The sequence below is a fragment of the Lepidochelys kempii genome, chromosome 2 (genome assembly GCF_965140285.1).
Source record: "Lepidochelys kempii isolate rLepKem1 chromosome 2, rLepKem1.hap1, whole genome shotgun sequence".
NCBI lineage: Eukaryota > Metazoa > Chordata > Testudines > Cheloniidae > Lepidochelys > Lepidochelys kempii.
In genome coordinates this window covers 157,256,944-157,279,623 of record NC_136381.1, presented here as the reverse complement: position 1 = coordinate 157,279,623, position 22,680 = coordinate 157,256,944, and the positions used below count along the sequence as shown (strand labels likewise).

The window sequence follows — 22,680 nt, the reverse complement described above, 5'->3', positions numbered from 1 at the left end:
AGGAAGCTGACTGAACACACCAGGGCTGCTGTCTGTTTCTGCTGCCGCTCCCCTGGCTTGATTTCCTGGCATCTGATTTGTGGTTGTGATTGCAAGTTTGTCTTTTGCTTCTGATCTTCCAGTATCCTGACCCCACTGACTCTCGACTCTTGTCATGTGAATGTGGACTCTGACCAGTAGGTCTGGCTTCCCTTGACCCAGCCCTGACATTGACTTTTTTACAATTTCTCCAATGCCCTTTTCTGCTCTCCAGCAAGATACCAGTACCTTGGTTCCCAAAGTCCTAGTTGCCCGCTATTCAAGAGCTGAGGGTTAGTGCTTGCATTGCCCTCGCCCTCACCCCCACCCCCAGCTGCTTTTCCTGTGGGAATCTCCCTAGAGCAGAGGAGAAATCTGCTTTTCTGTTCGGATCGGTCCCAGCAGTAATTCCACCCACCTTGGCCTCAGGTCAGCTACTTTGTTTACCTAGGATTAGGGACCACTTTTGAAGCCCTTAGCATGGGGATGGAGGTGGGAGCAGAGGCTGAAGCTCCAGCAGTTTCCACTAAAGAACACCACCCTGTCTTTCTATGGTCTGACTAAGGCTCACCGTCCATCTTGGAGCTGAACACCAGATGGGAGCTGATAGATTGTCTTTGGTGGGCCAGGTTCTTGTGTGTGATGGAGCTGTGTGCCAGAGAGGGCCAGGAGAAGATGTACCACACATGGCCAGGACCAGGCTAAACAGCCTGTAATGCTAGGTGAGTCAACCCATGGCCACATATATACACCCTGAGCATCCATGGGGACTGAATCTGGGTGCTTCACTGTCAAGAACACAATTCACTCCAACTAGACTCATTAAGGTAGTGACCCCTGCCATATTACGGTAGTGACCTCTGAGGTGGGTCAGTATTATCTATGTTAGCTGGCACACAAGAATGGAAAGCAACTGGCTTCAAGGTCACACACAACATCACTGACAGAGGCAGGAAGGAAGCATGGTACTGATACCAGTCCAACTCCAACCACTAGAATCCACCCACTTCCAAAGCCAGAGAACCCAGGAGTCCTCACTGACAGCTAGGCCTTAAATGACAAGACCAACCTTCCTCCTACTCAGGAAGCCATAGAAAGGACCATCTGATGAGCTCCCCTTTGCAATGCCACTGTCAGAGACCATTGCTAGTGGGTGCCAAATGATTGAGCAGGGAACTCCTTGAGAGACTCCTAGAGACTCACAGGTGTTTCACCTGAGGAAGTGAGCTGTAGCTCACGAAAGCTTATGCTCTAATAAATTGGTTAGTCTCTAAGGTGCCACAAGTCCTCCTTTTCTTTTTGCGAATACAGACTAACACGGCTGTTACTCTGAAAGGTGTTTCACTGTGACCCTCTGGGAGCTGTGGAAAGTGTGCTGCATTGAAGAGACTCTCCTGGTCTCTCAAAGGATTTGTTTTCTCCTAGATAGTCTGTCAACCAGTGAGGCCAGTTTGCAGATTGTGGAAGAGCCGTTTGGCGATGGGTTGGAGGATTCAACATGTAGGTGGCAGGAGCTTCAGTTCCTGGGGTCCGCATGGGCCAAGCCTCCACTCCTGACACTCCAGGCTAATCTCCCACTGCTCTCAGGGGGGCTTTGGCTTCAGCTGCTGTGCCTGCGTGCCTAGGTATGAACTGGAATGAGAACTAAGTAGGAGGTTCAGAGCAGCAAGGAAAGCCTAGAGGGGAACTTGAGAAGAGAGGCAGGAAGTGCCCAGGAAAAACTGCAGCAAAGAGAAAGGAGCAGACCTACCTATTTGGTACAGGGCCCTGGGTTGCTACCAGTGTCAGGGTGGGACTGGGTTCCTCTACTGGCTAGAAAGAAGGGGGCGTACACGCACCCAGAGAGGGTTACCAAGCCCAGCAAGGGGGCTGCAGGCTGAGTAAGAGCCGCAGTGAGGGCGGAAGGACTTCTTTCTATGAAAAGACCTCTCTGAACTTTTAGTGAGACAAGCTGGGCCCCGGAATGGTGGACTAAAGGTGGTGACCTGGACAGAGGCTGAGTTACCAGGCAGAGAAACTTCCATAGTGCTGGAGCGACCATCGATGGGGGACGCTAGCCCAGTGAGAGAGCTGTGATTCCATACCTGGCTGCCAGGGGCACGTAAAGATGAGTAGTTTTGTTCATGATTCGTATTAGTTAGGGAGTGGATTGGACTGAAGAATTTATGGATCTAAAGGCAGAGGAGGCCTGGGATTACTTCAAGTCAAAGTTGCAAAAATTATCGGAAGCCTGCATCCCAAGAAAGGGGGAAAAATTCATAGGCAGCAGTTGTAGACCAAGCTGGATGAGCAAGCATTTCAGAGAGGTGATTCAGAAAAAGCAGTAAGCCTACAAGGAGTGGAAGATGGGAGGGATTAGCAAGGAAAGCTACCTTACTGAGGTCAGAACATGTAGGGATAAAATGAGAAAGGACAAAAGCCATATATAGTTGGACCTTGCAAAGGGAATTAAAAGCAATCGTAAAAGATTCTATAGCCATATATATAAGAAGAAAACAAAGAAAGAAGAAGTGGGACCGCTTAACCTCCTCTCCATCCTCAGTGTTAAGGGTAATCTAGGCATGGCCCAATAGCTAAACAAATACTTTTCCTCAGTCTTTAATGAGGAGTTTAGGGATAATGGTAGGATGACAAATGGGAATGAGAATATGGAGGTAGATATTACCACATCCGAGGTGGAAGCCAAACTCAAACAGCTTAATGGGACTAAATTGGGGGGCCTGGATACTCTTCATCCAAGAATATTAAAGGAACTGGCACATGAAATTGCAAGCCCATTAGCAAGAATTTTTAATCGATCTGTAAACTCAGGTGTTGTACCGTATAACTGGAGAATTGCTAACATAGTTCCTATTTTTAAGAAAGGTTAAAAAAGGTAAAAAAGTCTGTAGTATGCAAAGTCTTGGAAAAAAATTTGAAGGCGAAAGTAGTTGAGGACATTGAGGTCAATGGTAATTGGGACAAAATACAACATGGTTTTACAAAGGGTAGATCGTGTCAAACCAACCTGATCTTCTTTGAGAAGGTTACAGATTTATTAAACAAAGGGAACGCAGTGGATCTAATTTACCTTGATTTGAGTAAGGTATTTGATATGGTTCCACATGGAGAATTATTAGCTAAATTGGAAAAGATGGGGATCAATATGAAAATTGAAAGGTGGATAAGGAACCGGTTAAAGGGGAGACTACAGCGGGTCACACTGAAAGGTGAACTGTCAGGCTGGAAGGAGGTTACTAGAGGAGTTCCTCAAGGATCAGTTTGGGGACCAATCTTATTTAATCTTTTTATTACTGACCTTGGCACAAAAAGCGGGAATGTGCTAATAAAGTTTGCGGATGACACAAAGCTGGGAGGTATTGCCAATACAGAGAAGGACCGGGATATCCTACAGGAGGATCTGCATGTAAACTGGAGTAATAGTAATAGGATGAAATTTAATAGTGAAAAGTGCAAGATCATGCATTTAGGGATTAATAACAAGAATTTGTTATAAACTGGGGACGTATCACTTGGAAGTAACAGAGCAGGAGAAGGACCTCGGAGTATTGGTTAATCACATGATGATTATGAGCCGCCGATGTGATATGGCCGTAAAAAAAAGCCAGCAAGATCTTGAGACGCATCAGGCGAGGTATTTCAAGTAGCGATAAGGAGGTGTTAGTACTGTTGTACAAGACCCTGGTGAGACCTCATCTGGAATATTGTGTGCAGTTCTGGTCTCCCATGTTTAAGAAGGATGAATTCAAACTGGAACAGGTACAGAGGAGGGGTACTAGGATGATCCGAGGAATGGAAAACCTGTCTTATGAAAGGAGACTCAAAGAGCTTGGCTTGTTTAGCCTAAAAGAAGGCTGAGAAGAGATATGATTGCTCTCTATAAATATATCAGAGGGATAAATACCACAGAGGGAGAAGAATTATTTAAGCTCAGTACCAACGTGGACACAAGAACAAATGGATATAAACTGGCCATCAGGAAGTTTAGACTTGAAATTGGACGAAGGTTTCTAACCATCAGAGAAGTGAAGTTCTGGAACAGCCTTCCAAGGGAAGCAGTGGGGGCAAAAGACTAAGCTTGATAAGTTTATGGAGGAGATATGATATGATGGGATAGCCTAATTTTGGCAATTAATTGATCTTCAACTATTAGCAGTAGATATGCCCAATGGCCTGTGATGGGATGTTAGATGGGGTGAGATATGAGTTACTACAGAGAATTCTTTCCTGGGTGTCTGGCTGGTGAGTCTTGCCCATATGCTCAGGGTTTAACTGATCACCATATTTGGGGTCGGGAAGGAATTTTCCTCCAGGGTAGAGGCCATGGGGGTTTTTTGCCTTCCTCTGCAGCATGGGGCATGGGTCACTTGCTGGTGCCCCTAGTAACAGCCCCTTGGTGGCCACAGGCCTGCCTCTCCCTGGCGACGGGTAAGTGGGGGGCCACCGGCTCCTTTCAGCACCAGGGGGCAGGACCACAGCCCCCTGGGGGTGTCGTAGAGTGAGTTTGGCTCTCAGTCCTGTGGGTGGCTGGACCTTGGGTCCCTAATCCGGGTTGGGGTGAGGGGCTGGCTCCGAGTGCGCCCACCCCACAAACAGCCAGGCAGGCTAGGCGGATGCGGAAACGCACCCTCCAGCAGCACTAGCCACCATGCGACCATTCACCCTGTGTTGCACCAGCGTGAGCCTACAGGAGGTGGCAGGTGCTAGAGCAGGCTGGTGCCGCCATCGCCACAGTCACCCCAGGATGCGACAGTGGCCTCGAGACGTGTTTGCTGTGCTGGTGTCAGGCCGTGTCCTACGGCTGTCAGGGCAAACTACTCCAGTGCAGAGTGAGCCCCGGCCTGATGTGGTGCTCCAGAGCCTGCCAGAACCAAACAGTGCCAGGAGGACGCTGCTCTCTGCTGGCCTGTGGCATGCCCAGAGGAGCAGCAAGATCAGGCATCTGGAGAGGGTGGGATGGCTAAAGTGTGTTCCCAGTGAGAATGCCCTGGCCCTGAACCTCATGGAAGGAGACTGTTGGCCCCTTACTAAAAATTAAACTTCGTGGGGGTATTTTGGTTGGGTAGCTCCCCGTATCAAAAGCAAGGGGAAGGGTCGATGGGAAATCAGGACCCTGAGACTGACAGACCCCAGGAACAATGGGGAGAGGCCAATGTCACAGGTCAGTCTGATTGACAGGGCGAGCAGGCTAATGGAGGAGTCAGGAGGCCGGGGGGCCCCGTCTCCCGTGTGAGCTGGATTTGCCTGGGTCAGACAGAGTGGGGCCGAACTAAGGAGAAAGCAGGGGCCTGAGCTGAACTGGGAAGCAGAGCTGTGCCAGAGCCCTGTGCTCCCTCTTCAACCAATCCTTGCTTTGGCTGCCCCAGCCCCAGAGGCTCTGCTCATTGCTGCACTAGTATTGGTTAGTAGGATTGTCACTATCACCTCAGCTGCTAATTAGCAGAGGCAGAGAAGTGGGTGGGGGGTGTGAGAGCGCCAGAGAACTCCGGCTCCTGGAGGAGGGGATCTAGCTGCTCAGTGCTGCAGCAAGAGCTCTTCCTGGGCATGCACTGCAAGCAGACCTCTGGTATGAAACTGGGTGGGGGTAGGTGGCTCCCCCCACTCCAGGGCCAGGGGAGCTCTATGCCATTGCCAATTATTGGGGGGCGGACATGCCACTACTTCCCCCCCTTGTGCACACCCCTGGGGAGAGATGCAAATTACAAATTAAGTCTAATTGATTTACCCCTTCTTGTGGGCATCTCTGCTTTAACTTATGCCTTCACATGTTCTTCTGCTAGTTACTTTTCCTGCTTTCTGTTTTCTTCCAGAGCTTTAGCATGGAAATTTCATTAATTTTGCTTCATTAGCCAAATTCAGATGTGACATAGAAGGAACTGTAAGTGGCACATCAGTCTGTTAGGGTAATTTATATGATCAGGGGGTTGGAAGAAAATGTAAACTGCTCCAAAATAGTTACCCCTAAATTTGGCCCAGGGTGTATAATTTTATATGGGCAACTTTGGTTATTTCAGTTATCAACCCAATACTTGTTTTGGTAGATGAAAAAAGTTAATAAAACTTCCCCATTAAATTTTTTTGCCATTTATCTCCTTTTTGAAAGTATGTGCAAGATCATAATCTTCATGTTCAGAAACATACATACATTTAAATGCCAGTATTATTTTTTCAATACAATGTTAAAGTATTTTAAAACACACACCCTGTGCACAAGAGAACCTGTTCAGGCTGATGGTGTACTAACAGAATCTGTCCTAAGAGTTGCATTCCATTCCAAAGACCATTTTTTTTCTTAGTATGGGAGCAAAAGCTGGGAAGGACAGGGGTCTCATCCCTCTCTCACCCGTCACGGCAGCCCTGGAGCTGGGGCTGGAAAGGAGGGAAAGCCTTTTTCTCTGACTGCCGCAGCCCTGCATGTCCCAAATTCCCCCCACTTCTCACCCCACTGCCCCCTCCCACCTACTCCCTATTCCCCCCAAGGCTACCACCTTACCTTACATGTACATCTTCTCTAGGGTCCAGGCACCTAATTAGTGGAGCCACGCCTGCACGGCTCCACTAATTAGGTGGGTGGCCCTTCATTCTCTTGTGTGCAGCCACCCAGTCGCGCACCTTAGAGGGAGCTATCTGCGGACCACCTGAATGGAGCTTGTGGACCACTGGTGGTCCACGGACCAGTTTGAGAACCGCTGGTCTAGATTAAATTACTCTAAGGTAGATGCACAACTGGTTGAAAAACTCTATTCAAAGAGTAGTTGTCAATGGTTTGCTGTCAAATTGAGAGGGCATGTCTAGTAAGGTCCCATAGGGGTCAGGCATGGATGGGTCCAGTACTGTTCAATATTTTCACTAATGATTTGGATAATGGAGTGGAGGACCTCCTTATAAAATTTGCAGTTGACACCAAGCTGAGAGGTATTGCAAACACGTTGGAGAACACTATTAGAATTCAAAATGACCTTGACAAACTAGGGAATTGGTTAAAATTCAACACTGATCAAATTCAAGAAAGAAAAGTACAAATTATTTAACTTAACAAAAATCACATGCGCAACTATAAAATGGTGAATAACTGATTAGGTGGTAGTATTGCTGAAAAAGATCTAGGGTCATAGTTGATCACAAATTGAATATAAATCAACAATGTGATGTAGCTGTGAAAAAGGCTACTATTGTTTTGGAGTATATTAACAGGAGTGTTGTATGTAAGCCACGGGAGGAAACTGTCCTGCTCAGCTTGGCAGTGGTGAGGCCTCAATTGTACTCTGTCCAGTTCTGGTGTCAACTTTTAGGAAAGACGTGGAGAGAGTCCAGGGAGAGCAATAAAAATTATACAAGGTTTAGAAAACTTGACCTCTGAGAAAAGGTTAAAAAAAACCCTGGGCATGTTTAGTCTTGAGAAAAGAAGACTGAGCGGGGACCTGATAAGTCTTTAAATATGCCAAGGGCTGTTAAGAGAACAGAGATCAATTGTTCTCCATGTCCACTGAAGGTAGGACCAGAAGTAATGGGCTTAATCTGCAACAAGGCAGTTTTAGGTTACATATTAGGGAAAAAATTCTAACTCTAGGGGTAGTTAAGCTCTGGAATAGGCTTTCAACAGAGGTTGTAGAATCCCTATAATTGGAGGTTTTTAAGAACAGCTGGGACAAACTGCTGTCAGGAATGGTCTAGGTTTACTTGGTCCTGCCACAATGCAGGGGGCTGGACATGATGATTATATAATTCTGTCTCTCCCAATGGTGGCCAGAAGGCATCCTGTACACATTTCCTCCTTCCCCGCCCCAGCTACCTAGAACTCTCCAAAAGATCAAGGGAGGAGGGCGCTGGTAATGTTAGTGGCTCCATAGTGGCTGAGTTGGCCCTTGTTCTGAGATGTTCTCAATGTGTTCAGTATGGCCCATTTTATCATTCTCCCTTACAGCTAGGCTTTGCTCTCCCAGGGACCATTTTATTGCCTATAGCCGGAATAACTAATACTAACTAGCTTTTAAGTGGTTTCATTTGAGAGTGGGGTGGCGGGGAGAGAGAATACTCAGAAGGCATGCCCTCCACTTTGCTGGAATACATTAATAGATTTCAAGGCCAGAAGGGACTATTGTAATCATCTAGTCTGACCTCTAGCAATAAAACTGTCCTCAAATCATTCCTAGGGCAGAGCTTTTAGAAAAGCATCCGATCCTGATTTAAAAATTGCCTGTGATGGAGAATCCACCATGACCCTTAATAAATTGTTCCAGTGGCTAATTACCCTCGTGGTTGAAAATTTATTCCTTATTTCCAGTTGGAATTTGTCTAGCCTCAATTTCCAGCCATTGGATCATGTTATACCTTTGCTAGATTGAAGAGCCCATTATCAAATAGTTGTTCTCCGTGTAGGTACTTAGACTGTGATCATGTCACCACTTAACCTTCTCTATTAAACTAAATAGATTGAGTTCCTTAAATCAGTCACTATAAAGCATCTTTTCTAATCCTTTATTCATTCTCATAGCTTTTCTCTGGATGGTCTCCAATGTATGATTATTTTTCTTGAACTATGGACACCAGAATTGGATACAGTATTGCAGCAGCAGTTGCTGTACTGCCATATACAGAGTTAAAATAACCTCTCTACTCCTACTTGAGATTCCCTTGTTTGTGCATCCAGGGTTTGTCCTCTTGCCCACTGCATTGCATTGGGAGCTCATCTTCAACTGTTCCATCACAACCCCCAAATCTTTCTCAGAGTTATTGTTTCCCGGGATAGAGTATGGCCTACATTCTGTGTTTCTAGATACATGCATTTACCCCCCTTATTAAAACACATACTTTTTGCATGTGAGTTACTACAGAGAATTCTTTCCTGGGTGTCTGGCTGGTGCGTCTTGCCCATATGCTCAGGGTTTAACTGATCACCATATTTGGGGTCGGGAAGGAATTTTCCTCCAGGGCAGAGGCCATGGGGTTTTTTGCCTTCCTCTGCAGCGTGGGACATGGGTCACTTGCTGGTGCCCCTAGTAACAGCCCCTTGGTGGCCACAGGCCTGCCTCTCCCTGGCAATGGGTAAATGGGGGACCACCGGCTCCTTTCAGCACCAGGGGGCTGGACCACGGCCCCCTGGGGGTGTCGCACAATGAGTTTGGCTCTCAGTCCTTACCAAGCGATCCAGATCACTCTGTATCAGTGATCTGTCCTCTTCATTATTTACCACTCCCCCAATTTTTGTCATCTGCAACTTCATCACTGGTGATTTTATGTTTTCTTCCAGTATGTTGATAAAAATGTTAACTAGCATAGGCCAAGAACCAATTGCTGCAAAATTCCCATAAAAACCACAGGTTTCAGAGTAGCAGCCGTGTTAGTCTGTATCCGCAAAAAGAAAAGGAGGACTTGTGGCACCTTAGAGACTAACAAATTTATTTGAGCATAAGCTTTCATGAGCTACAGCTCACTTCATCGGATGCTGTAGCTCACGAAAGCTTATGATCACATAAATTTGTTAATCTGTAAGGTGCCACAAGTCCTCCTTGTCTTTTTCTAAAATCACAGCTGCTTAGTGATTCTCCACTTAGGTCTCAAAATATGATTGTATCATTTAGCCAGCTTTTAATCCATTTAATGTGTTCCATGCTGATTTGATACCTTGCTAGTTTTTTAATCAAATGTCATTAGGTGCCAAGTGTAAAGCCTTATAGAAGTCTTAAGTATATTACATCAACACTGTTACCTCTATCAACCAAACTTGTACTCTCATTACAAGAAGATATCCAGTTAATTGACAGGATCCATTTTCCCTAAACCCATGTTTCATAAATATAAAGGGAAGGGTAAACACCTTTAAATCCCTCCTGGCCAGAGGAAAAACCCTTTCACCTGTAAAGGGTTAAGAAGCTAAGACAACCTCACCTGACCAAAATGACCAATGAGGAGACAAGATACTTTCAAAGCTGGAGGGGTGGGAAACAAAGGGTTCTCTCTGTCTGTGTTTTTTTGCCAGGACCAGAGCAGGAATGCAGGTCAGAACTCCTGTAAAGGGTTAATAAGCAATCTAGCTAGATATGCGTTAGATTCTGTTTTGTTTAAATGGCTGATAAAATAAGTTGTGCTGGATGGAATGTATATTCCTGTTTTTCGGGTTTTTGTAACTTAAGGTTTTGCCTAGAGGGATTCTCTATGTTTTGAATCTGATTACCCTGTAAGGTATTTGCCATCCTGATTTTTCAGAGGTGATTCTTTTACTTTTTCTTTAATTAAAATTCTTCTTTTAAGAACCTGATTGCTTTTTCATTGTTCTTAAGATCCAAGGGTTTGGGTCTGTGTTCACCTATGCAAATTGGTGAGGATTTTTATCAAGCCTTCCCCAGGAAAGGGCATGTACGGCTTGGGGGGAAAGATGTTTCCAAGTGGGCTCTTTCCCTGTTATTTTTGTAAGACGCTTGGTGGTGGCAGCAATAAGGTCCAGGGATAAAAGGTAAAATAGTTTGTACCTTGGGGAAGTTTTAACCTAAGCTGGTAAAAACAAGCTTAAGGGGTTTTTCATGCAGGTCCCCACATCTGTACCCTAGAGTTCAGAGTGGGGAAGGAACCTTGACACCATGTTGATTGGCATTAATTATACTACCCTTCTTTAATTCTTTATTAATTGAGTCCTGTATCAGCCACTCAGTTACCTTGCCTGGGATCTAGGTCAAACTGACAGGCCTATAATAACGGAGGTCATCCCATTTATCCTTGTTAAATATTGGAAAAACATATGCTTTCTTCCAGTTTTCTGGAATTTCCCCAGTTCCAGCACTTATCAATATTAACGGTCCAGTGAGCTCCTCAGCCAGCTCTGTTAAAACGCCTGGATGCAAGTTATACAGACCTACTGATTTCAAAATGTCTGACTTTAGTAGCTGCTGTTTAACCACCTCCCAAGAGACTAGTGAAATGAAAGGAGTGTTTTCCTCATGTGCTATATCCACATTAGTTTTTCTCCCCAAATATGAAACAAATACTTACTGAACTATTTTGCCTTTTCTGCATTATTATTGACAATTCTACCATTTACATCTAGTAGTGGACCAATAATACAATTTTTAGGATTCTTCCCCCCCCCCCCCCCCCCAAAAAAAAACAAAACCCTCATTCCTAGTGTCTTTAATTCTGCTGGCCATTTCTCCTTGTGTGCCTTTCAGTTTTCTACAGTTCCGAGCATCTGATTTAATTTATTAACAACTTCCACGTGTTATATATAGTGGCAGAGCTCCAACCTCATCCCCAGGGGTCCCGTGCTTCCAGGCGGTTTATGCTAGCTTTAGAGTAACAGCCATGTTAGTCTGTATTCGCAAAAAGAAAAGGAGTACTTGTGGCACCTTAGAGACTAACCAATTTATTTGAGCTCACGAAAGCTCATGCTCAAATAAATTGGTTAGTCTCTAAGGTGCCACAAGTACTCCTTTTCTTTTTGCTAGCTTTAGAGGCTCACTGAAACCCTCCACGTAGCACTTCTCTCTCTAGGGCCAGGGATACTGTCTACTGAGCCCTTTTCATCATAAGCCAGCAAGGAGGTTGGTGAGAGAACTCCCACAGTCTCTGTTGCTCCTATGGCCATTTGCTTGTTACACCAAAACAGTTTAGCCTCCTGTCCTGACAGGGCCCAGTTTTCCCCTCCCAGGAGGTGTTTCTGTAGTGGCGGGTTGGGGGGAATAACCCAGGCCCACCCTCTACTCCAAGTTCCAGCCGAGGGACCCTAATGGTAGTAGCTGTTGGCAGCCAATCTTTCACTGCCAGAGTTGCTATATTTCCCTGGGCCACTTTCCCACAGCTCTCCTGCTTCTCTCTTCTTCACCCTTACCTTAGGGCTCTCTTACCAATGACTTGAGGGTGTCTTCATTAACCAGCCCTTCAGCCACACTTCCTGTCCTCTGCCTGACTGGAGTGAGCCCTTTTATAGTAACAGAGGGGCCTTAATTAGAGTTAGGTGGTCACATTAACTTAATGGCTCACCTGACTCTTTGCAGGTTAATTGGAGGCAGATGTTCTTATTAGCCTGGAGCAGCCCCTGCTCTGGTCAGTCAGGGAACAGAAAACTGTTAATCCAGTGGCCAGTATATCTGCCTTCTGTTACTCTGCTGTACCCAACTGGCCTGGGTCTATCACAATATATATTTGTAGCTGCTTTCACTTTGCCTTTAAATCAGGTCTCTCTTTTAAGAAACAACAACTCTACAGCCTTCTTCCTTGATTGTGTTTTTTTGGGGCATCTAGTAAAATGTTCTTCAGCAATTCTCAATTGTCATTGACATTTTTCTGATTCCTGCACCCAGCTGGTTTGGCTCATAATTGTTTTCAGCTTTGTGATTGTCCTTTTTAAAGCACCAATCATCTATATTACTGGTATGGACTTTATTCTATTTGTGTGTTATAAATGTGATCAAGTTGTGATCCCCTGTATCTAAGCTATTATTAATTTTTAGTGCTGTGATCAATTCCTTTTGATCTGTCATCAAGGTCTAATATAGACTTCCCCAAAGTTGGATGCAACACATGTTGAAATAGGAAATTGTCATCTATAATATTTAGAAATTGAGGATATTTTAATACTGGCAGCATGAGACCTCCAGCATACATCACTCAGATTTAAGTCCCCTATGATCACAAAACTTTTTTTTCTACACATTGTAGATTGACTTCTAAGGAGCCAGTCAGACTGTTCCCTAGTGTGATTTGATGGTCTGTAGCAGACATTAATTAATACCCCATCTTGTGCTTTATCTCTGCTAAGACACTGATCCTTAAACATTCAGCATCATTTTCTTCCAAGCCGTCAGTGACTCGGAAACAGGTAATGCCATTTTTAACATAAATTGCCATTCCTCCTCCCCTTTTGCCCACTCTATCCTTCCTAAATAGGCTATAATGATTGATTTTAACATTCTAATCATGCCTGTCATCCCACCAAGACTCAGTAATACCAAATAGATCAAATTTATGCTCATAGATGAGCAATTCCAATTTCTCTTTTTTGTTACCTAGGCTCCAAGCATTTGTGTCTGGGCAGAGAAAGAGAGTTTACTATTCATGTCATTTGGATCTTTGATTAATTTTGTTCTCAACATCTTGATTTTGTGCTAAATGAGTACTTACATCTTCTCTCTTTTTTCTTTCCCCTTTCGTTTTTAATTTAATGCCATCCTGACTACTCTCTGGAGATCTCTGTGGGTAAACTTGATTTTCTTATTGGTTGGGCTGAGCTGCCATCCACAGGTGTGTCATATACATTTCTCCATTCCCTTGGACCAATTGGATATTGAGAGAGATCTTCCACAGTTTACATGCTGAGGACCTGGTATCAATCAGAAACCTCTAGCTGTGTGGGATTCCTTCTGACCCCCTTCTTTCTGATGGCTACAGCCTGCCTATCCTTGCCTATCTCCTGCAGTGTAGAATGCCACTCTTTTGCCTACGGTCGTTTTGAACTGCCAAGATTCCTGTCTGACTTCTATTCTTTTTTACTACTTGGTGGCCAGTTCCTTTCTTCCTTGAATCCGGGGTACTGATGTTTCCGAAAGCTGGTTGTCTGGGAACTTCGAATTTTCTCTGATTCTCCATCGTGTCTCTACTTGCCCTTCCCATCCAAGAATCTTTTCTTGCAGCACAGCCAAAAAGTTTCATTTCATACATAGGATGTCCCTTCTGTCTACAGGCAGGAAAGAAAATATAGAATCATAGAACTGTAAGCCTGGAAGGGACCGCGAGAAGTCATCTAGTCCAGTTCCCTGCACTCATGGCAGGGTTAAAACATGACATGTCTGCTGTAGGTCACCACCACTATTCCATCGTTGGCCATCATTGACCTGAACCTGGAAGGAAAGCCTCTCTCAAGCTCTCTCTGAAACTCTCCTGTTATCTGTCTCTGTTTGTGGCTCTTGAGTTTGCCTATCAAGTGACTTTTTATACCAACTCACCCTTCTTAGCTCAGTTCTGTCCCTAACTACCAGGGAGCAATTAATTGCCCAGATATCAAACAGTGGGGCTGATCAAAGTTCCAAGGGTCAGAGGTATGTCGCCCTCACCAGTGCACTAACAAACAGGCCCACATCCGCTGCTTACTGTGGCCTGTGGCCGAGCTCTGAAGCTCCTACATGGAGAATGAACAAACAATCAAGCCCCCACAAATATACCCAACATGCTGCTCACCAAGTCCTACTACCTCCATGCACAGAGTCTGCAACTCTTCCCTCTGAAACTCTCCTTTTAGCCACCTCTGTTTGCAGCTTCCAAAAATTCTTTCTATTCTCAAACCTAGTGGAAGTTCAAGCAATAGTACAAGAAACTTCTTTGCCATCTGTTGCAGATTTTGGAATTCTTACTGGAGCAGTTTATCAAGGGCTTCATCATTTCAAATTTAAAAGGTCAGGTGGCTGTGCTGGCATATTTTCCTCCACAGCCATGAAAAGTGACTCTTTAAGGTGGGAAATGAAGAATTTCCTCAAACCAGCATCTTCATTTCATCCTCCTAAGATTAATTGAGCACTCTCAGGGGACTTCATTTTGGTTCTTAACATACTGACTCTGTGTCCTTTTGAGCCCTTCAGGAAGCTATCTATGTATTTCCTCACCTTGAGGTGGCCTTCCTGGTAGCCATCACCTCTTCCAGGAGGGTTTAGAACTTCGAGCTCTGTTGAGGAATAACACTGCACATTCCTCATCACGATGGTTCTTTGAACAGACCCAGCCTTTATCTCCCAAAATTATCTCATTTTTTTCCAGAGCCCAGACCATATTATCCCAGAGACAAGCCCTGGCATGCAGTGGATGTCCGTACAGCCTTCAAGATCTACATCTGTCATACACAGGTTTTTTGCATCTCTGACATTTAAAGGAAAGAAAGTATCAAAATTTACTGTTTCAAGAGGAACAACAAGGAGTCCAGTGGCACCTTAAAGACTAACAAATGTATTTGGGCATAAGCTTTCGTGGGTAAAAACCCACTTCTTCAGATGCATGGAGTGAAAATTACAGATGCAGGCATTATTATATTGACACACGAATAGAAGGGAGTTACCTCACAGTGGAGAACCTTCTCCACTTGTGAAGTAACTCCCTTCTCTTCATGTGGTCAACACTGGTTCTGTAGTGTGTCTTCCTGGTCATTGTTGATACCGTGTCAAAATTTTACAAACTGAAAATTCAGGCATCAGTGGGTGCTGCCTCTTCACTAGAAGGGTGCTCCAGGCTGTGGTCTCCCAGGAGTAGAAAAGAAATTTAAAACCCTATATATAGTTCTGGTTTTGTTTTCACCCTTTCCAAAGGCACTGTGCTATGAAAAAAAATCCTATTGGTTAATGGATCTGGATCTTTTGAGACAGTATAAGAGAAAAACATATTTGTGATTTACTGTTTTGTGTCCAGTGTCTCTTGGTGATAAGTACAGAAACTTTAGTTGCAATAGCAATATACATTTTCATTTTCTAGATGAAGCCATTACATCCATATATATCTGAATGCATCTGTGGTCTTCAAGATCATGCCTTTGGTCACCAATGCTTAGCTTCAGTGATCCTGAATGGTGAGGCATCTATCTTCCAGAAAGGATGTTTTATTATTCTGGAACACGGAGAAATGACATGAAAGACTGCACTGTCTATAAATCATGTAGTGGATTGCTGTTGTAGAAATCTCTAACTGGACCATCAATGCAAAGCCACTACTTCCCCATGGTATGATTGCTATAATTTATTTTAGCCAGAATATTGAATATGGAATGTGAAATTATTTATTCTTACATATAATAAGATTATAAATCTAATGTAGTTATGTATTAAAATAAACACTTGAAATGGTTGTAATGTCTTATAGTCTTTAGACTCTGTGCAGTTGAAATCTTCCTCTCATCTTACTCTCTTTGCATTCTTGTTTTGTAGCAATTGAACATTCATTATTTAGGTTGGCATGGGAGACTCCCTTCCAAAACAAAAAAATAAACCTCTGTAAGGCATTGTGGAGCTGTTCCTGGGAGGGGCTACTTATAAATTAGGTCATTAGTTTTCTGTTTTCTTGTGAACTATTTTTGTTAGGCTGAATCTAGTTCTTCACTCCTTTGTGTAGACTTAAGGTAGGGAGAAGCACACATTCCAAGACCAGCTGCCTCTGTGTGACTTATTTTGAACGTTTAATTATGGCATGAGGGAGCTCTCTCACCCTGAGCATGAAATATAGCAGTTATTGAATACTCTTCTTTACCAGAAGTGGTGGGTGGCCCTCAGTCGCTTAACTGCACAGCCTGACTACAGCTTCCTTTATGGCAATGTTCCTTGCAGAAGGTGGGATGGGTCTACATTTCCCTTTTTCCTCCCTCTTGATTGCAGTGTGCAGGGCGGAGGCAGTCTTTGTCCCTATGGTTCTCCTCCTGTCTCCCTAGCTAACTTCCCTTTCAAAGGCACTTCAGACTATGCTGACCCTTCAGGATTCTTCTCTATCCTGGCACCCAGTCAGACATGGAAGTTAGGACACTAACTTGCTTGTTGTAAAGTTTGGCTTCATTCCTATGAGTGGTGTTGTGCTATGTGTAATATTGTCTACTTTGGCATTATGTAGCTGCTGCTTGTTGGGTTGAGAGTAGTGAGCAAGAGGAGAAGCATCCACTTTGCAATAAGGTGCATAGCCTTTACAACATGTGAAGCCTATATGGATACAGAGGAAAGTTTGGGCCAGATACAGCCCTTAAAATAAACTAACAAACCAGCTATGCAAACAGTCCCTTATATCTATTTTTTTCTTGCAGTATCTGAATCAATACAATACAGCACTGATATATTTCTTATCTTTGTGATAAGTCCTATTATTGTGCTGCTGATTCTCTCATTTATGGCTATTGTAGCCTGTCAAAAGATTAATCAAACTCTGATACATCGCCTTCATGCACATGATGCTAAACATGGTACAATAGACGGGCTGATTACTTCAAACATTGGAGACAGTACACTTGCGTTAAATTAAAATGCACCTTATATAAGAGTTAAATTCAATAACAATTGCAAAATATATTTTGGTTTAGAATACTTAAAAAATAACCTGCATATATTAGCCAACTTACCCTGTTTCTTTAGTCAAATTTTAAATGTCAGTCAAAAAATCTGAAACGTTAAAATGTTATAATCAGCCCTTTATTTTAATGACTTCTTTGTTTTCACTAAAAAAAATCTCCCCAATGTTTAGGAATTGCTTGATTATTCTTGTTCCTTTGGAAGTGGCTCAGGATTACCATTTTTTAGTGCAAAAAACAGTGGCTTGTCAAATAACGCTAGTAGAATGTGTAGGCAGGTCAAGAGTTAATCATGTCTTAATTTAGGAAATGAATGATAAGGTAGTAAAATGTAAGAGCATTGAAATCTGAACATTTTGATATCTGTTAAATACTTGTGGAGGATTCTATCATGACTCAAGACTTTACAAGCAAATCTTTCTGTGCATAATTATTGTACCTTATATACATTTGTTTCATTTTTGTATTAACTTGATATAGATTCTCCTTAGGTGTAGAAAGCTGAGATTTGACAAATCGTTCAACTTTTTTTTAATATCGCCCATTACATTTGACACCAAAACAAATGTGCTGTTTCCTGTCTGAACAGAAGAAATCTATCATTCTTCTAGCTTTGAAATTTCTTGGTTATGTATCATTAATGTGTAGTGAATTAAAATTATAGTGTCACATTGGAAACAGTCTCTCAATACAGTGCACCATTACTTAAACCATCCTGTAATTCTAAAGTATTTGTTTATACTAGAACATGATTAATATAGTCATCAGAACAGATTATTAAGGTTATAGTTTAATGAGAGCAGAAGAATAAGCCCAGTTTGCATAATATCATGCTTTCCACATGTGGATGACAGTGTATTTCATTGCTCTGGATAAACCTTGTCAAGGCTTCTTGCCATTTGTCATTCTCATGGGTACATCTATGGGCATCGAAATGGCTCCTAAGGCATCCTTGTTGGAGCTGTGAGAATAAGAATATCCTGGCTGGTGCTTCACATAGCCATTGTGCTGCAGCATGGGAGGAGGGGCCTTTAGAAATATCATCACTGCACCTCTCATATTCAGCATTCTGTTTCCCCAGCCATAGGAAGGGAGTTACAGGTGTTCAGAATCACTGTATACAGAGGTGGAGAGAACAGTGCCCTGTACTACTTCTCTCACTTTTCATTGGAAGGGAAAGAGTGGTGATGGAGGCAGTGGGAGAGGCGTTCTTCCTCAGCATATGGAGTCATTGCTGGCTATCTGTAGCCCCACCCTAACACTGGACTCTCAGCCTCAGGCATCGATGAGGGCAGCTTTTAAGATCTGAAGCAGAGATGAATGAGTCTTTCTAAAGAGCCCATTGCCATGTTTCAGCTGGATACCTACTATGACAGTCCTAGCAGAGCCTCTGGAGGCAGCAGGGATAGCATGAGAGTGCATGTCCCCCACTCTCAATCTCATTGTGAGTAGTACCAAAAAGCAGCAGGGAGTAGAAGGAGGTGTGGCAAACCAGCCTGTCCCCAGGCTTGTTGAAGTTTGACATGGTACCTCCCACAATGGTCTTGCAGTGACCCCCTCACCCTAGGCCTGTACCCTGCCCACGTGAAGAACCTCATTTCTTTGGTGCCTCTGTAATCTGCAATCTGGAAATGTACTTGATTTGCCAGTTTGATTTAGCAAGATTACATTGAATTGCAAAGAGACTTTAAAAACAAGTCTTGGAGTGAGTTTAAATAGTCTTGGGAAACCAAGTTATGTTAGTTGTATTGGAGAGCTTTTCAATTAAGATAGACTGTTGCTTAGAATAATTTTGAATCTGAAGGAGGATATCTCATTTATTAATCATCTAATAGCCTAATACAAAATTTTGTAGGAAAAGGCCATTATGGAGAAGTCTGGTGAAGTCAATGGCAAGGAGAAAATGTAGCAGTGAAAATCTTTTCATCCAGGGATGAGAAATCATGGTTCAGAGAAACTGAAATGTACAATAACATACTTCATCGCCATGAAAACATACTGGGCATGAATTTTTTCAAGTAAACAATTGCATATTTATACAAATATACTGATTGATAAAATGTGGGATTCTAAGGCAAGTATGTCCAGTAGAATAATATTTTAAAGCAAAAGTATTGTATTAAGCATGCATATTGTGTTCTCTCTCTCTCTCTCACTCACACACACACACACCTGTGCATGAAATTTCTGAAGAGAAACCCTTTTAAAGTGTCTGAATTGTAAAGATTATAACAAATTGGAAGTGGCAACATTTGTATTTTATCCTTAAATAACTAGTATTTTGCAAGTGGTTGCTCTTCATGTTTTTGTTCTGTTTTTTGGTAAACAGAGTGTGGGAAAGCACTGGATTGGAAACTGTGACACAAGGCATCCCTGATTTTCTTTAAAAACAAAAACAAAAAAAAGCTCAGACTTCCAAGACTGATACCTCATTTTAGGAAAAGTAAGCATCATAAATCACTCACAGATGGTCTCCTTCCTGCAGTTTATCCACTTACTGTACACACCCCCAGACACCCCTTTATGATGTGGTGCAGTGCAGCGGTGGCTCTGCCTCTGATTTCTTCCTAGCCTTCAGCTGAACTGCCCAGCCTCCACCACCTTGTGGGCTAAGGAGGCTTAGCCCTCTGACTTGGTCACATAACACTTCCACCCTTTCCATGATACCCAGTGTCCAAAATAAACACAAAGACACATAAATACTTCCACATGTCCTGGGCTTGTGCCAAACACCTACTTCATGTATCAAGGGACAGGACTGATTGGGCCCTCAGAAAATTAACCATTTTCTTACTTGTGTGGGGTTTGTACGTCCCATCACATGAACATACTGGGCTTAATCAAAGCTGACTTTCATTAGGTTTTGGACAAGGTGGTAAAATACAACAATCCAATAACAAAACCATCTACGAGAGATTCTTCTCTTGTTATGCATTGAATGAGTCTGCAGTAAAGTACAATTGGTACTAAAAGCTTGAGAGTCCCTAGCAGGAAGGGAAAGTGGATTGAACTACAGGCGGTAGATGTTCTATTCTTGTCCAAGGTCAGTTTATTTTACAACAGAAATAGTATACTAATTAGAAGAATTTCCATTTTATTTAAGTTTCATTGCATCTGACATGACATCAAGAAACTACAGTACACAGCTTTGGTTAATTACTTGCTGTCATGAAAATGGGTCACTTTATGATTATTTGCAGCAAAATACGGTGGATGCTGATGACTGCCTACATTTGAGACTGTTTTGTTACAAAGATACCAATGTATTTAAAAAAGTGAAATAGTGATTCAAGTACATTGGACATTATTATCCTCACATATAAATCGTTAATGTGGCCTATTTAAAGCAAGTCAATATTATGTTTCTCACAACATGAATATTTAGTGAGGCCAGAGTGATAAAATTTGAGGAGGCTCATTTGTAGAAAAAGCATAACTGTATGAATCGAAAGTGACAGGTACAGTGATGCAGTTTATTAGAACAGCTTAATAGAATTCAGTTCTGTGTTTGAGAAATGGATGGAACTTTCACAGAGTCTGGTAAAGGCTAAAACAAAGATTTTGGTTGGAGGGCAGATCTGCAGGAGTTCGTAAGTGTAAGCAGTGTCAGGATGAGCTCCACCCTGACATCTGGTGGTGAGGTGTGGCAAGTTGTGGAAAAGAACTTCAGAGGCCGATCTCATTTGCATAGGCACACCCACCCCGCCTAGAATGAGGCCATAGCTGCCCAAATGGTCACTTTGGCTGCTGTGGGATCCCCAGTGTCTCTGTTATTGGGGCAGGAAGAATAAATTGTTATTACCCTGATTATGGGAACTGTGCTTGGAACTGTACTTGGCCTTTTGTTATGATGGAGGGACTCACCATCAACTAAGTAGCACTCGCTAGGCAAGGGTCATGGGTTTTAAAACTCTGTGAATTGAGAGAGGCTGGGGACAAATATTAATACTTGGTGGCATGGGCCCCTGGGTGAGGGCCTTACATGCTAATTGCACTTCCTCCTCTCTCCACTGTGGAATATCAGAGCTAATTTGGATTCTATTAGGAGTCTAGTTACAGGCTGCTGAGCTCACTTTGGGCTAATGGTGCACCAGCACTGAGGATCCCCTACTACAAGCTGAATTCACCAAAGAGCTGAACTGACTAAGAGCTGAAATCACTGAGCATTGTGTTAAGTAGTGGGGGAGCCTGAAGATATATTGTGGAGCAGTTTGCGGGACGGCTGGAGTGCCTTGTAGACAGGCTGGTGGAGCAGTTCGTAGGATGGTGGGAGCTGCTGGTGGGACGTGGAGCAGTTTGTGGACCGGCTGGTAGAGCAGTCCATGGGACGGTGGGAGCTGCTTGTGGGCCGCGGAGCAGAGCTGAGTGAAGGAGTTCGTGGGGCGGCTGGCAGAGCGGAGCAAAGCGAAGGCCTATGGAGCTGTGGGGCGGTCAGCTTCAGATCATGTAAGGTGCCTCTTACCCCCGTCCCATCTCCACCCAGGTTGGGAGGTAAAGCTCCGCAGATAAACTTTCGAACTCTGGGGCTGCCCTGACCAGGGACAGAGACTTTTGGGTCATTGGACTTTTGGGACTTTGGGTGATTTGGGGTTGCTGGACTCAAGAACCAAAGGGAAAAGGGCATGCCCCAATTTGCTTGGGGTGGGTTTTTTTGCTCATGGGTTGTGTTATGAATCCTGTGGGTGGTGTTTCCCCAACATAATGCCACATTGTTTCTCTCTGTTATTAAAAGGCTTTTTGCTACACTCAGACTATGTGCTTGCGAGAGGGGAAGTATTGCCTCTTGGAGGCGCCCAGCGGGGGTGGTATATATTTGTCCCAGGTCACTGGGTGGGGACTCGATCCGGTTTGCATTGTGTTATTGGAATGGATCCCCTAGATATTGAACCCGGCCCTTGTTGCTGCCAACTCTGACGGGCAGAAGGGTTACATTTTTGGGGGCTCGTCCGGGATGCCTGGGTCAGTACCCCTCGCAAGCACCTGTTGAGTGATCCACTACATTGGGAAACAATTTATATTTTTTTTGTTTGTGCTTATATTTTGAGGAAATTACTGTTTGTATAATGGCTAATATGTCAGGTTTGTTGGGCCCTGGCTCAGCAGCTTCTAGCTCAGAGGCTGCAGCCTCGGCTGATGATTGGACAAAAGCTCTGGGGCAAACATTGGAAAAGGTTGTGCTGTCCCATGCTGCGTCAAACTCTTGTCGTAAGTTAAGATTATTTGCTGGGGAGGAGGAGTTTGAACCCTGGTTAGAGCATACCACTGAAATGCTGCAAGAGTGGGCCATACCAGATGCAGAAAAGCGAAGATGCCTCATAGAGAGCCTTGGCGGCCCAGCATTAGATGTGATTCGCACTCTGAAGCTCATTGACCCTGGGGTCAGTGTGAAGGACTGCCTAGAGGCCCTTGAACACAACTTTGGAAGAGTAGAGGGCCCTGAAGACAGCTACTGTAAGTTCCTTAATTCCCGACAACAAAAGGGTGAGAAGGCTTCAGCCTACATACAGAGACTGGAGAGACTGCTTCAGAGAGCTGTCATGAGGGGAGCAGTGACTGCTGAGCAGATGGATCAGACCAGACTGGCTCAAATTGTAAGAGGAACTCAGTATCAGAACCCAATTCTACTTCATCTCCAGCTAAGAGAACGA

General features: G+C 43.8%; 1 pseudogene; it reads left to right on the top strand.

Annotated features, from left to right (window-relative positions):
- Positions 1-4,666: 4,666 nt before the first annotated feature.
- Positions 4,667-20,316, top strand: LOC140906143 (activin receptor type-1-like; annotated as a pseudogene).
- The last annotated feature ends 2,364 nt before the right edge of the window (positions 20,317-22,680 follow it).